The sequence below is a fragment of the Tamandua tetradactyla genome, chromosome 5 (assembly GCF_023851605.1).
Source record: "Tamandua tetradactyla isolate mTamTet1 chromosome 5, mTamTet1.pri, whole genome shotgun sequence".
Classification (NCBI taxonomy): domain Eukaryota; kingdom Metazoa; phylum Chordata; class Mammalia; order Pilosa; family Myrmecophagidae; genus Tamandua; species Tamandua tetradactyla.
In genome coordinates this window covers 4,320,367-4,333,888 of record NC_135331.1, presented here as the reverse complement: position 1 = coordinate 4,333,888, position 13,522 = coordinate 4,320,367, and the positions used below count along the sequence as shown (strand labels likewise).

General features: G+C 47.2%; 1 protein-coding gene and 2 pseudogenes across 1 annotated transcript in view; all 3 read left to right on the top strand.

Annotated features, from left to right (window-relative positions):
• TMEM132C (transmembrane protein 132C) overlaps positions 1-13,522 on the top strand; it is a 404,239-nt gene that overhangs the window by 273,862 nt on the left and 116,855 nt on the right. The gene's annotated exons all lie outside the window — the stretch shown is intronic.
• LOC143682121 (small ribosomal subunit protein eS12 pseudogene) lies at positions 2,276-8,989 on the top strand (annotated as a pseudogene).
• On the top strand, positions 9,810-12,648 carry LOC143682119 (angiogenic factor with G patch and FHA domains 1 pseudogene; annotated as a pseudogene).

Genomic DNA, 13,522 nt, shown 5'->3' with positions numbered 1-13,522 from the left:
CACATTCATTCATTTAGGTGAAAGGCCAAAAAGGAGGGCTCTCTTTAAACTGAAGTTTGTGGGAGTGTACCCCCATAGCTGGGACTGCTACTGGACCCCTTGGAGTGGGCCACCGTGAACCCCCTTCTCTGTTTCTGAAGAGCCCTATGCCACCCACACTGGTATTTTCTGAATACCTTTATTTAAATTGGTTCACTCTTGTATTTTCAAAGTCTCCTTTTAGGCTTTATTGTTAAAATATTACCATTACACTGTATTTCAGGAGGCAAGCATAGCATCTTAAAAATAGAAATTTAAATAAGAGTAATATTCTCCATATTTCACAGTGCTTGACAGGCGCCCAAATAATAACCTGCATATTTCATAACGCTTGACATGCTACAGGATGGTCTGTGTACATTATTTCAGTAAATCTTACCAATGCGGTTGTGTACCAAGGACTCACGCCATTGGGCAGGAAAAAGAAAAGGAAAAACAGCGTAGACCACACCTTTCCTACCTGTCTAGGAATGCCTGGTGAGACGTGCTGCTCTCTCACCCAGGGGCAGTGGGTTCCCTGCATTGTCCATGTGTCCTTAGGGGGGCTCTCTGGTTTTGTCCCTCCCATCCCCAGACCAGAAGCAGCTGCTGTGGCCCACTCCCCAGCTCAGTTCCGAGTGGGCACTCCGCTCAGGCTCTGCTTCAGGAGAGACAGGTAAATCAGGCTGGTAATAAAACAACGGGCTTTTCCCCAAAAAAAAAGAAACGGTAAAAAGTGCCCATTAGTATTCATTTAAGCAGTCTCGAGTGCATAGCTTATACACATAAATATGCCCAGCTATTTGTTTTTGGAGAATTCTGAAACATAAGTGTGCTTTATAGCTGTTTAGTAAGCAGCTTTAGCAGAACTTAGAGGAATGATACCTTAAAATAATCTCCTTTTCCCTAAAGGAAAATACCCAGACCGAGTCCTCTCTGTAAGAGGTGTTTGGAGTAAGCGCAGATCACCTCTTCAACATACCCTACCACAAATGAAAATCACCCAGTCAATGGCACAAGCTGGCTTTCTGGGTCCTCAAGGGAGGAAGTTAAAAATGTCTCCTGATCTGCCCACGCAAAGCCCTTGGCAGGCTCATGGCAACACTTGCGCCAGGATAATGCATTGATATGTAAGTTGTGTGTGTCGTCCCTAAACGTTCCCTCCTCCCCCACTCTCAGCAGGTGCCTAGGACTTTGGCCTCCTGGTCTCCGTGGAGGTTTGTGGCAGAGGTAAAAGTTCGAGCTGTTCAAGGGAATTGGTGTTTCTTGTCAGGTGTGGAGATTAAGTTTTTGGAAGAGAATCTTCTGGAAGCACCTGGGGGAGGGGAAATGGAAGGACAGGTGAAGGAAATTACTTGACCTTTCCTCAGACCTTTCCTGAAGTCTGAAGAAGTCAAAAGCGGTTCCATTCATTGGTTGTCTTTATAAGTATAGGGTGCCATGTTTCATAGCCTAGCAAAACCACCTACAATGGGGGAAGTTAATTCCCCCAGGGAGATTGGGGGGCTTCTCCGAATAGATGCTAGGACATCCCACTTTCACAGTTCAGGTTCTTTGTTAAGACATCATGACTTTCCCCAAGCCACCCACGGCGAGTGTGGATATGATCTTGTTCAGCTGGTGGCACTCTGTATGACAGCTCATGTTTTCCAGAAATGTCCCCAAACATATACCCTGGTGTCCTGATTTCCTGCAGTTGCTGTAACAAATGACTACATGTCTAGTGGCTTGAACAATACACGTTTATTCTCATACAATTCTGGAGGTCAGAGGGCCTCAGTGAATCTCAGGTTTGAAATGAAGGGCTCAGCAGAGCTGGTTCCTTCCAGAGCCACCAGGAGAGGGTCCGTTCCTTGGATCTTCCAAGTCCTAGATGAGCCGGCATTCCTCAGCTGGTGTTGGCCTCTCTCCGAACCTTGCTGCTGCCATCAAATCACCTTCCCCCTCTGAACTCACCTCCCTCTTAGAAGGACCCTTACAATTAGATCAAGCTCAACAAAATAATCCAACAGAGTCTCCCCATCCCCAGATCCTCAACTTAATCCTTTCTTCCAAGTTCTGTTTGCCATGTAAGGTGACATATTCATGTGTTCACAGTTAGGTTGTGCATTTGGGGTTGCTATTGTTCTCCTACCCCACCCATCCCATGTGCTTTTCCAGAACGTTGCCCTTCTGTCATTAAGAAGTGGTGTCTGTATCCCTTTGCCTTGAAACTGAATGGACTTCTGTGACTGATCGACTCCTCAGAGTGCAACGCATGACGCGGTGTGGCTCCCAAAGTCATAAAAGACAAGCCAGCTCAGGCAGGAGCCCTGAGCCAACGTCTGAACCACCTTACTGCCCTGAGGCCACCATGCTGGGAGGAAGCCCGGCTAACCGCATTTGGAGACCGGAGGCCGCCATGCTGGGAGGAAGCCCGGCTCTCCTCATACTGAAAGACAAGAAGGAGAACTCCTGGGCCTGGTGAGAAGAGAATGATCCCAGTCCCGGTTTTGTTTCCAGCCACCTGCTGACTACAATTGCATGACAAACTCAAGCCAGAACCACCCAGCCAAGCCTTTTCTGGGTTTTTGATCCACAGAAACCATGAGAGGCAATGAAATATTTTTGTTTTATGAGACTAAGGTTTGGGGCGATTTGTTACAGGAATGCATAACTGGAATTCTGGGAAACTCACAAGGTTCAACCCTTGGCATTTCAACATGCCAAATGCACTCAACTGCCGGGCAACCCTCTTTTCTCTCAGAATCCAAATCTTCCTGCCATTCCCGTAACAAAGAAGAGCTCTTTGAGATAAGAGTCACTGAGGCGCTTGTCTTCTTACACTGAAGAACCCAACCCAGAGTCAGCTCTAGAAGCTTATTTGTTCACTTTGTGTTCCCAAGTCCCGTTCTCACTCAGCCAGAATCAAGAGGTTCTGTTTCCTTTGTTCCAATCACAGCTCTGATGCACAGTCCTCGGTTGAAACTGAGAATGTATAAATTAAATTCATCTTTCAGCATCTGTCCGAAATGACCTATTGTATCAAGTCAGCATGTCCCTCAGGCACTTTCCGAACCTGTAGTTAACCTTGGGGAAGTCTCTGGGGTCCAGGTCCTGGGCCCTAACATGGAAAGGATGTGTTTCAGGGTCAGGGAACCTGCCGTGGAGACCCTGTCTTCTCCAGCAGGAAGGTGGAGCTCCCTCCACCCTCCTGTGCTATCCCTCCACTGCTGGTCCTCAGAAAACCAGGGACAAGGACAGGGATGAGGGGACACTCTTTAATCCCCGAGGTGCTGTGCAGCGTAGAGGGGGAACCTCCCAGGCACAACCAAGCTGCCTGAGGACAGTGACTTTGTCCATCTGTCTGAACCCTGTAGCTCTCCGGGTCCTACATTGAAGCTGAGTGTCCTTCTCAAACTTAGCTGGTCTTCATGAGAAAATGGCACACAGCCCTGGAAAATGAGGTGTCTCCTTTATATTGTTATGTAATCTTTATTTTTTTGCCTCACACTGAGTGCTGTACTCCTAGCATGCCTGCACCCCTGAGTATTCCACGAGGCAGTGTGGTACCCCAGAAGAGCTTGGCGTCTGGACCAGGGAATGTGGGCTCCGTTCTTGGTTCTTCTGCTTGGACACTGTGCGATTTCATGCAGATGGCTCCCTCTCTTTGGGTCTTTTCCAAAATGGGATGATGAATGTCTCATAGCGCCTGCCTCAGGGAGTTGTTGCATCGTGGCATCAGAAGAGTCCATACATATGTGACGTGCCCAAGGGAATGCATGTTCTGGCATCTTCCAGTGAGCAAGATATCATAAGTCCCCCCTGACATCTCCTTCCATAGCGACCGAGGACCCCAGGCGGACCCATGACAGAGGCACAGAGCTCCTCCCGCCGCTGGATCAGTCCCAGAGCACCAGGCCCGGCCGGCTCTGATCCCCCCACATGCTCCACTCCGTCCTCTGGGTACCCTCGCGGCTCACGCTCTCACTGCGGGTTACAGCCTGATAACTGTAAAGTGTAAGTTAATCAATCCCCATTGTAAAACCCATCCTGTTTCTGGTATGTTGCATTCCAGCAGCTTTAAAAGCTGCCTGCTCTGCCCTTGGCTCCCACGCTCGGAACAACGGGATGGGCTGAGAGACAGCAGAGCCCGGCCCGGGGACAGTAGTGGCCTGAGAGTATGTGTGGGTAGGAAACTGGGTGGACCCCAGAAAAGACCATGTTCCTTTAATCCATTCCTGTGGGTACAGACCACTCTGGGTGGGGCCCTTTGGTTTGGGTGTCTGAGGTGTGGCCCGCCCTGGGTGGGTCTCAGTCCTCTTACTGGAGCCCTTTATAAGGATAAGAGAGCCAGAGAAGTAACGAGAAGGACACACAGAAGCCAAGAGAGATGCCAAGAGAGAGGAATGCCGGGAGACGCTAAGGGGGGACCCACAGAACAGAGAGGAAGCCCCTGGAGCCAGAAGTGACAAGAACACAATAAGGAACGGAGGGCAAGAAGACTCCGGCTGTGTGCCTTCCCGGGTGGCAGAGGAATCCCAGATGCCAGCAGCCTGCCTCATAGTCCAGATACCATCCTGTCAATGCCTCGATTGGGACATTTTCCCAGCCTGATAACTGTAAATTGTAAGTTAATCAATCCCCATTGTAAAACCCATCCTGTTTCTGGTATGTTGCATTCCAGCAGCTTTAACAAACCAAGACGGAGGCCCTGTGGGTGAGTGTTTGCTGCTTTGACTCATAAGGCAAGTCCAAGGCTTGCAATCATTTGTCACTTTATTAAGGCTCAGTCCCCTCCCCTTTTTTACTTATTTATTTATTTTAATTTCTTTGGGGAGAGGAGACAGGTAATGCAGCTCCAAATTCAAAGAACATACAAGCTTACATGCAAAAACAAAACCCCATCCTCCCGCCACCCAGTTCCCCTTCCCAGAAGTAACCAAATTTCACAGCTTACCGTATGTTTTTTCTGAAGATATTTATGCCTGTGCAGACATACATGAGTGCGCAGACCTCTTTCCTCTCCCACCCCACCTTTAGGTACCATTGTTCGGTTTTTTTTCCTTCTTGGTAGTTTATCCATATGAGTACATAAACTTTTTTCTCCTGCACAATATGGCATATGTTTACCTTAATCTCTCTAAAACAATCCTTCTTAACCAATGTTGAGATTATTTCCAGTTTTTTGCCACTATCAATGCTGCCTTGAATAACCTTGCCGAAATACCATTTTTAGCTTTTGCAGTTGTATCTGTGAAATACATTCTAGGCGTGCATGGGTTGAGTAAGCGGCGATATGGCATTTGTGAACTTGACAGGTGTCAGCTCGTCGCCCTGCCCAGCACTGCCAGCTCACACCCCTGCCACCTCCCTGCCGGCTGCACGAGCTCTCACATCCACTGAGGGTCACATTTAATTTCCCCGCAAGTGGCTTGGCTGGCAAGTAACCTGAGATGACTCTCGGGGTGGGAACCGGCTGTCGTTTATGAGGACCTTGCTCCGAACCCACCCTGGTGGCGTTTGGGACCAGGCGAAAGCACCGTGTCCCGCTGCCTCTGGCCAGCACGTTACAGATCCGCTGTCACAACGGTGGCTCTTCACGAACATGTACCCTGTGCACACTCGTGCCAGGTTTTCCTACACACCCTCGCTTAATCTGGGCTCTCTGTGCCCACTCCTTCCCCCGCTGCCCCCATCGCAGCACCCACCCTTTCTTTCCAAAATGGCCAAAGTGTTCTCTTTAAAGCATACATCAAATCATGCCACTGCTTCCTGTCTCCCTCTTCCGCTGGTTTCTCATCACATCTGGAGTAAAATCCCAACTCTTGATCACAAACACCCGAAGCCCAGTGTGGTCCAGCCCCTGCCCACCTGCCAGACCTCTCTGCTGCCCTTTTCCCATCATCGCCACTCCCCGTCCTCTGAGCTCTGGGGCCTGAGCCTCATGAGCCAACCGGGTTCTGCCATGGGGCCTTTGCACCCGCTGCTCCCTCCGACAGGACCATGTGCATACCTGCATCATGATGGTGGTTTAGGTCTCAGCTCAGATGTCATCTCAGACAGGTGGTCTATGGCCACACACCCCAGTCCCCTCTTGTTTTCTTTGTAGAACTCACTGGTGGGTCAAGTGACCTTATTACGTGTTTATCTTCTGCTTATCTTCTGCTTCCCCCAAGGATGTGAGCTCACGGAGGCAGGGACAGGCCCTTCTGCGTCACCTCTGTACTTTCAGTGCTTGACCCATTCCTGGCCCAGGGCAGAATGAATAAATACCTGATTTATCCTTGCAACAACATGCTGAGTTGGGTTACACCATTCCTGGTTTACAATGAAGAAACAGGTCAGAGGATCCTCATGTCGAGAGTAGGAGGATATTTGCTGCAGCATTAAGTAAATGATGCAGGGGATGAAATATAGAGTTAAATCCCATTAGCCCATTTTATAGACACAGGAGGCTCTGAGAGCCTGTATGTGGGTGTGTGGTGTGTGAGCTGGGGATGGGAGCCCCAGGGCTTGGGAGGGCTGTGAGAGTGGAAGCCAGACCCACTCTTACACTCGCAAGAGAAATTAAACCCACTCTCACCCTTGCACTTCCTTCCCCACGCCTCTTCCCCCAGCCCTCTGCTCTCAGCGGCTGAGATAAGGGAGGCAGCACGGCACTCATTCAAGAAGGCATTTATGGAGCATTGCACTGGACACTGCTGGACATACACCCATTTTTAAGGCATCATTCTCCAGCCTTCGAGGACCTCACAGCTTTGCTGAAATTGGGATCTTGCTATTCGTAAGAGAACCTTGAGTTCCTTTGTTGTTTTATGTCCTGCCGGGTGGCCACACTGGACACCTTCAGCGAGTAGGAAGTCCCATACTGTCTCCCCAACAGCCTGGGTGATAAGGAGCTCTTTGGCCAGTGCATTTTGTACCTGTGTGTTCGGTCCAAGGGCCTTCTCCCATGCCTCTGCGCCTGAATTTAGAGCCCACCCAAATCTAGTCTGACCTCACCTGAACTAGTTCCACCTTCACAAAGCCTGTCCCCAAGCCAGGTCACAGTCACAGGTACCTGGGGCTAGAACTTGGACCTAGCTTTTTGGGAACACAATTTAACCTCTGAAACCTTCACAGTAAAGAACGTCCTGATGACATCAGGTTGGCCAGAGGGCCTCTGAGTCAGCCTCCTACAGTTTTGTGTTCATTTTTATACTTAAGTTAATTATTCAGAGCCTACCAAGTGCTGGGAATATTAGGGTTAATACAATAGGGATGGTCTCTCAGCCTGATGGAATTCATTGTCCTTTAGAAAAGTGGAGACAGTTAAATAAACATCCCAAGAAATGTTCATTTGCAACCTGGGCAAGTACTGTGAAGGAGAGGAGTGTGGTCTGAAAGTGGCACAGTAAGCAAGTGTCAGCTTAGTGTATAGATTAATCGCTTGCAACAGAGACTTGGTTTAGCCATGGCTTAAATGAAGCAAAACATTATTTTCCTCCCACGTAAGGGTCTAGACTGGCCTGGTGGCTCTGTTGGGTGATGCCCACAAAATTCCAGGCTCCTCCTCCATACTTCCCTGGGCGGAAAGCCCCTCACCCACACCGTCCATGGTAGTGCCAGCCCTGGGGCACCCGGCCATTGGAGGCAAGTGAGGGAGAGTGCTGGGGCCAGGCCCAGGAGAAGGGCTGGAGCCTTCATCCCAAGGACGATAAGATGCTTTTGAAAGTTGTTGGGCAGGATGGTGACACAATCACATTAAGTCAGAAATGCACATCACCTGCTAATGTATAGGGACAGACTGGTGGTAGGTGGCCAGAAAGAAACTAGCAGCTCTTTCCCTGAGCTGGGGATGGGAGCCCCAGTGCTTGGGAGGGCTCCACCTCTGCCATGGGTTGTGCAGAGGTAGAGGGCCAGGTGCTCTCAGAATTCAGCTCCACCAGTAACCCACGGCCACAGCCAAGGAGGCGTTGTGGCTGGAGGTGTGATGGCTGTTAATTCTGCTGTACAAGAGGCACTGAAGACCACCCCACCCCCCCGATGACCTCACACGTAGGGTCCACGAAGCTGCCAGGGCCTCAGATGAACGCCACGCCCATCTTTGTGGGCCTGCGTCTAACTGTGGTGAACCTGTGCATGTCAGGTTGTGGAGGCCTTTGTGCTGAGCACCAAGTCAACCTCACTAAGGTTGAGGACAACAAGAAACCAGGGGAATGGGTAGGCCACTGTCATGGTCAGGTTCATGTGTCAACTTGGCCAGGTGGTGGTGCCCGTTTGTCTGATTGAGTAAGTGCTGGCCTGTCTGTTGCTGTGAGGACATTTCATAGAATTAGATCATGATCACATTGGCTGTATCCACAGCTGATTGCATTTGTAGTCAGCCAAGGGGAGTGTCTTCTGCAATGAGTGATATTCAGTCTAATCACTGGAAGCCTTTTAAGGTGGATTCAGAAGAGACAGGCTCTTTTCCTGCTTCAGCCAGTGAGCCTCTCCTGTGGAGTTCATCCAGACCCTCCATCGGAGTCATCAGCTTCACAGCCTGCACTGCAGATTTTGGGCTCTATGTTCCCAAAGTTATACAAGACACTTTCATAAATTTTATATCTGTGGATATTTCCTGCTGATTCTTTTTCTCTAGCAAACCCTAGCTGATACAATCTCTGTAAAAGCGATGGAGAAAGGAAGCCCCATAAAGTGGTTGGCTGCAGTTGTGTCATTGTTGAGGACTGTGGCAAAGACTCTCAGGCCAAAGATGTCATTGAAGAGTATTTCTCATGCAAGAAATGAATAAATAAAAAACTTGGCTCTCAAAAAGGAAAAGAAAAGAAGCAAGCAACCAGTGAGCCCTCTGCAGCAGGCCAAACTAAGGGTTGCATGTCTACGTCTCCTTTTCTCTACTACCTCCCTCAGACAACAGTCTTGGCAAGGCCAGGGGTGTTGGTAGCTCTCTTCTACCATCTTGTGCATTTCCACCCCTCCCTGGCATCAAAGATGTCGAAGTGACACCCCCTAGACTCCTGCAGTGGCAATGTGGGAAAGCTTGTTCAGGAAAAAACACAGCAACATTTATTTTTTCGTTAAAAAAAAAGCAGTCTCTTAGCACACAGAGATTATTTTAATAACTTTAAATTAGTCCTCCAGACTGCTCACTTCATTCTCTTCTCAAAGGCACAGTGACAGGTTTTTCCATAAAGCTGTTTCCCAGGCCTTTCCTGGGTAACCTAATAACTTTTTTCTTTCCATTTTTAACATCGCATTAATTCTTCATAAGTGGTCCTTATTATTCCTCAGTCGTCCCATCTCGAGTGCGGTGCTTTCTCATCAGCAGTGTGTAAACTCGACCAGCTAAACGACAGAGGCACCCCATCCATCATGCCTTTAATTTCCACCTTGGGAGGAAGCACTGGGCCTTAAATTAAGGATAAGAGCCATGTTCATAGCTCACCAGCAGCTTTAGCCAAGGATCTCTGCTCCTCACACTCCTGCACTGGGCAGGCAGAGGCCAGCTGGCAGCCAGAGCCCATGTGGTCACCACATAGCTGTTGGGGGGTTAGGATGAAAGATCATAGACCTTTCATCTACTGTGGTAGAGACCCTCCGAGGCCACTAGTGGAGCAAGATGGTTGCTTTCTCCCTCATGTCCATGTTTGAGTTGCTGTGGCTGCCCTAACCTGCAGCAATGTCAGGGACCCAGACACCTTCCACCTTGTTGCTCCACCAGCCTAAGGTGTTGGTGGCTGAAGTGACCCCAGATGGCTCAGCACAACAGGAAATTCCACACAGTGGGGGGAGGGGGGAGAGCACAAAAGGGAAATGGAGGCAGGGCCTGTGAGTGGACTGTCATTTCTACTCACATCCCATGACCAGAACAAAGACACATGGCCACAGCCAGCTGCAGGGGAACCTGGGAAGTGTCATCTTTCACCCATTAGTCTTGTGCCAAGTTCTAATGGCACAGTAAAAGGAAACAGCTAGTAGTTTCTCCTACAAGTAGAAATTTGACAATATTCAGAGAATGAAATTTGAAGGAAAACCAAGGTTGAGTCAAGGGACAGAAAGAAGGAATGCTCTGAAGTAGAATATCCAGGAGTGAAGCATCAAAGCAGAGCCTTGGCAGAATATCAGGGTCTGGTCATGATGCCAGAGGGATGGATTGTCTGGAAATGTCTTTTGTAGAACAAATTCAGTAGCTTAACTCCTCAGGAGATATCCAGATCCAATTCCAGATCTTCCCAGGATCACTCAAAGGGTGGCTTGTTCCACAAATCAGAATGCTACAGTGCCTTCTTTGGGGAGTATTCCACACAGATCTTTGTAAAAAATAAATAAATAAACAAATAAATGCTCTTTCAGTTCAAGGAAAAGAAAAACCACCCAACTGGATTGAGAAAATATCAATTGGAAAGTCAGGAATAAAACTGAGTTCCACATGAGAGTATTTTGTAGTTCAAACTGTGTCTTCAAGTGGACTCCTGCACTTTGAGAGATTTTGGGTTCTCCCTGCTTTCCCCCATCAGAGCCATTCTCTTGTGTTGTATGGTGGGATTATGGCCATGGCAGGCCCAACCTCAAACCTCCCCAGTGCCCGTCCACAGGAGATTCCAAAGGTCAGCTCTGATGTCCAGGGCGTAGGCTAAGCCCAGGCTTCTAGACCAAGCACCACATCCCAGCTGATGGTGTCCTGACTCCAGCTGGCTAAGCTGTTGCCATGGCCGCACCTCTGGATCCCACCCATACCCCACAGATGGGCAGACAAGAGCGGGGGAGTGATAAGTTAGCAGGGGACCAGCATCTATCATACAGTCCTTCCATAGACCTTCCTGCCCTCTTCCTCCTTGTGCCTGGGTGTATGGAAGAAGCTTGCAATTGCAGAACAAGTGATGCTGAGGAAGTATTTGGTAGACATGTGATTGCAGGTCAGGATATGGAAGCATCTACTTTTAATCCTAAAGAACCATCACGAGTAGAAAACAAGACTTGTGCTGTAGTTGATGTAAAAGAAGATGGCAAATGTGGACAGGGGTGCTGTTTTCCCTCAAACTTGGCAGGAGCCAGCCGCTGCATTAGCAACCAAAGATACATTGTGAGACAACTCATTGTTAGCTGAAAGTGAGGGCTGCAGCAGAAGCTACTATCTCATCGGCTGGATTTAGTTATGATGAAAATAAGGGATTGCATTTTACTGCAGCTCTGGTTTCTATTATGATTCTGAAAATCAGCTTATTAGGGTCCTTCCACTGGAATTTATGACTACTGTGACCCGGAAAGCGGTCGATATCAATTTCATTCTTGAGTAGATTTGCAGTCTTATCAGACCTCCAGCACAAAACAAAGTAAAGGTAAAAAAAATTGAAGAAGAAATGAAAGGCTCCAGATTGTTCTATAACAAATGAGAAGAAGGATTCGAATTTAGAAGATCAAAAGACATCTACTGTCGGTCATTGAAGCTGCAATGAGGGCAATTTTGCAAATGTGCAAAGGAAAGCCAAGGTAGACTTTCGTTATAAAAACCATCCCCCAGCATTCACTGTTCTAGTTAGTGGAAGTGCTATAGAACCTCCTCATAATGAAAACATGTATAAGTCGACTTCATTTAAAGACGGAACAGTCACTGAGATGGTTAGCAAGCCTGAAGTAGGTGACATTACAGATGCAGACCCAGGATGGTTATGCTGAAGGAGTTACCAGTGAAGGCCAGGTAATGGCAGAAGATACTGAGGACAGAGGTGATGAAGAAGGAATGTGGCCCCCATGTACTGGAGAGATTATTCTGAGATCATCAGTACTGCAGACAGGATTGCTTTTATCTTTACAGCTGTAAGCCCTGCTGCAATTGGAAGAGAAAAAGATAAGGAACATTCCCTCTTGACGCCCTCAAGTTGGGTCAGTAGGTTTCAGGCAGAAATGTTATTTTGACGATGACTTACAAAGTTATGTCCTTGCGAATAAGGCAGTCAAAATGGCATAAGTGTTACTGGAAAACAGATTCTTCAGCCTCAACCTAATATGACCCTTATGCACTCGAGCATGGAGATGAAGTGGGAATTGGAGAAATTGTGTCATGCTTTCACGTTCATCCTGGTGGTGACACCTGTGATGGTTGTGAACCAGGCCAGGTTAGCGCTCATCCTTGCCTCAGGAAGAAAGGTGAAGCTTTCATTGGCCCAACTCTAAGTAGGAAGAAAAGAATTGGAGGGAAGCAAAGAATGAAAGAAAATACAAGTTAAATATGGTTTACAGAATGCAGACTTTGAAGATGAAAAGGCCTTGAAGAATCCGTAGTATAAATATAGAGCTGGAGGATGTAGGGAACTGAGTGGAAGTGCAGGAACTTTCCAGAGAGATGCTGTTCATTCTGAAATTACTGGCAGCAACAGAGGCTAGAAGATCTTGGAGAAAGTGGGTTGAAAAAAAGGCACGGGCTTAGGGAAAGATGGTGGAGGAATGAAAACTCCAATCCAGCTTCAACTTCAAACCACACATGCAGGCTTGGACTCCCAGAAGAGTCAGTGGACAAAGGAAATGTTTCGTAATTTACCTCCTCAGGATTCAGGAGTGTGTCATGAAGTGTGCTTTTGTTATTTTGGTAAACTTTGCAGCTTCCAAAAACCATTTTTTAAACCATTTATGCTTGATGGGCTAAAGTTCACAGGGCACAGATGATCTTACAGACTTTGTTGTTTTGTCATTTATAATATCCATGTAAGCAAAATCCATAAAAGCACTAATGACTTATATGTACATTTGTCCTTTTCTGTAAATATTTGTTATTGTGACATGAGCAAAAAAAGCATCAAAAGTTTATTAAATAAATACATAAAGTTTACTTTGATAAAGTTCTGACCATATGCACCCTCATTTATGCCCTTTTAGAACATGGAAAAATGATGTTTCTAACATAGACAGTGGTGCATGAATCTTATTCTCTTTGAAATAACCTAAGTAATATTATTGAAGAAGTAACGAACAGGTGGCATGTAGGAAACTAGTCTTTTGTTTTCTTCTATGAAGAATCTGTTGATTTGTACTATATATTAAACAATTACATATGGTTTGTCTGATGGTTGAGATACTTAGATATGAAAAACCAAGTAGAGTGTTGAGTATTCAAAGTGCTGGCATTTGTGTGGTTTTGATAATAACATTGTTGGCGATAGAATTGTGCCCTAGAACTCCAATTTGAATGCAAGAGAATTACCTAGGAAGGCGTCAAACTCGTGATATTTATTGCAAATCCCTCAAATGCAATAAAAGCAATATTATAACATCCAAAAACAAAAGAGAAAAGAATAGTTGTTGGAGAGGATGTGGAGAAATAGGAGCACTCCAGCATTGCTGGTGCGAATGTAAAATGGTGCTGCCATTGTGCAAAAAGTTCTGGTGGTGCCTCAGAAAGTAAAGTACAGAACTACCATATGATCCGGCAATCCCACTTCTGGATGTGTACCCCAAAGAATGGAAAGCAGGGCCTCAAACAGATATTTGCACACCAGTGTTCATAGCAGCACTATTCACAATTGCTAAAAGATGGAAGCTA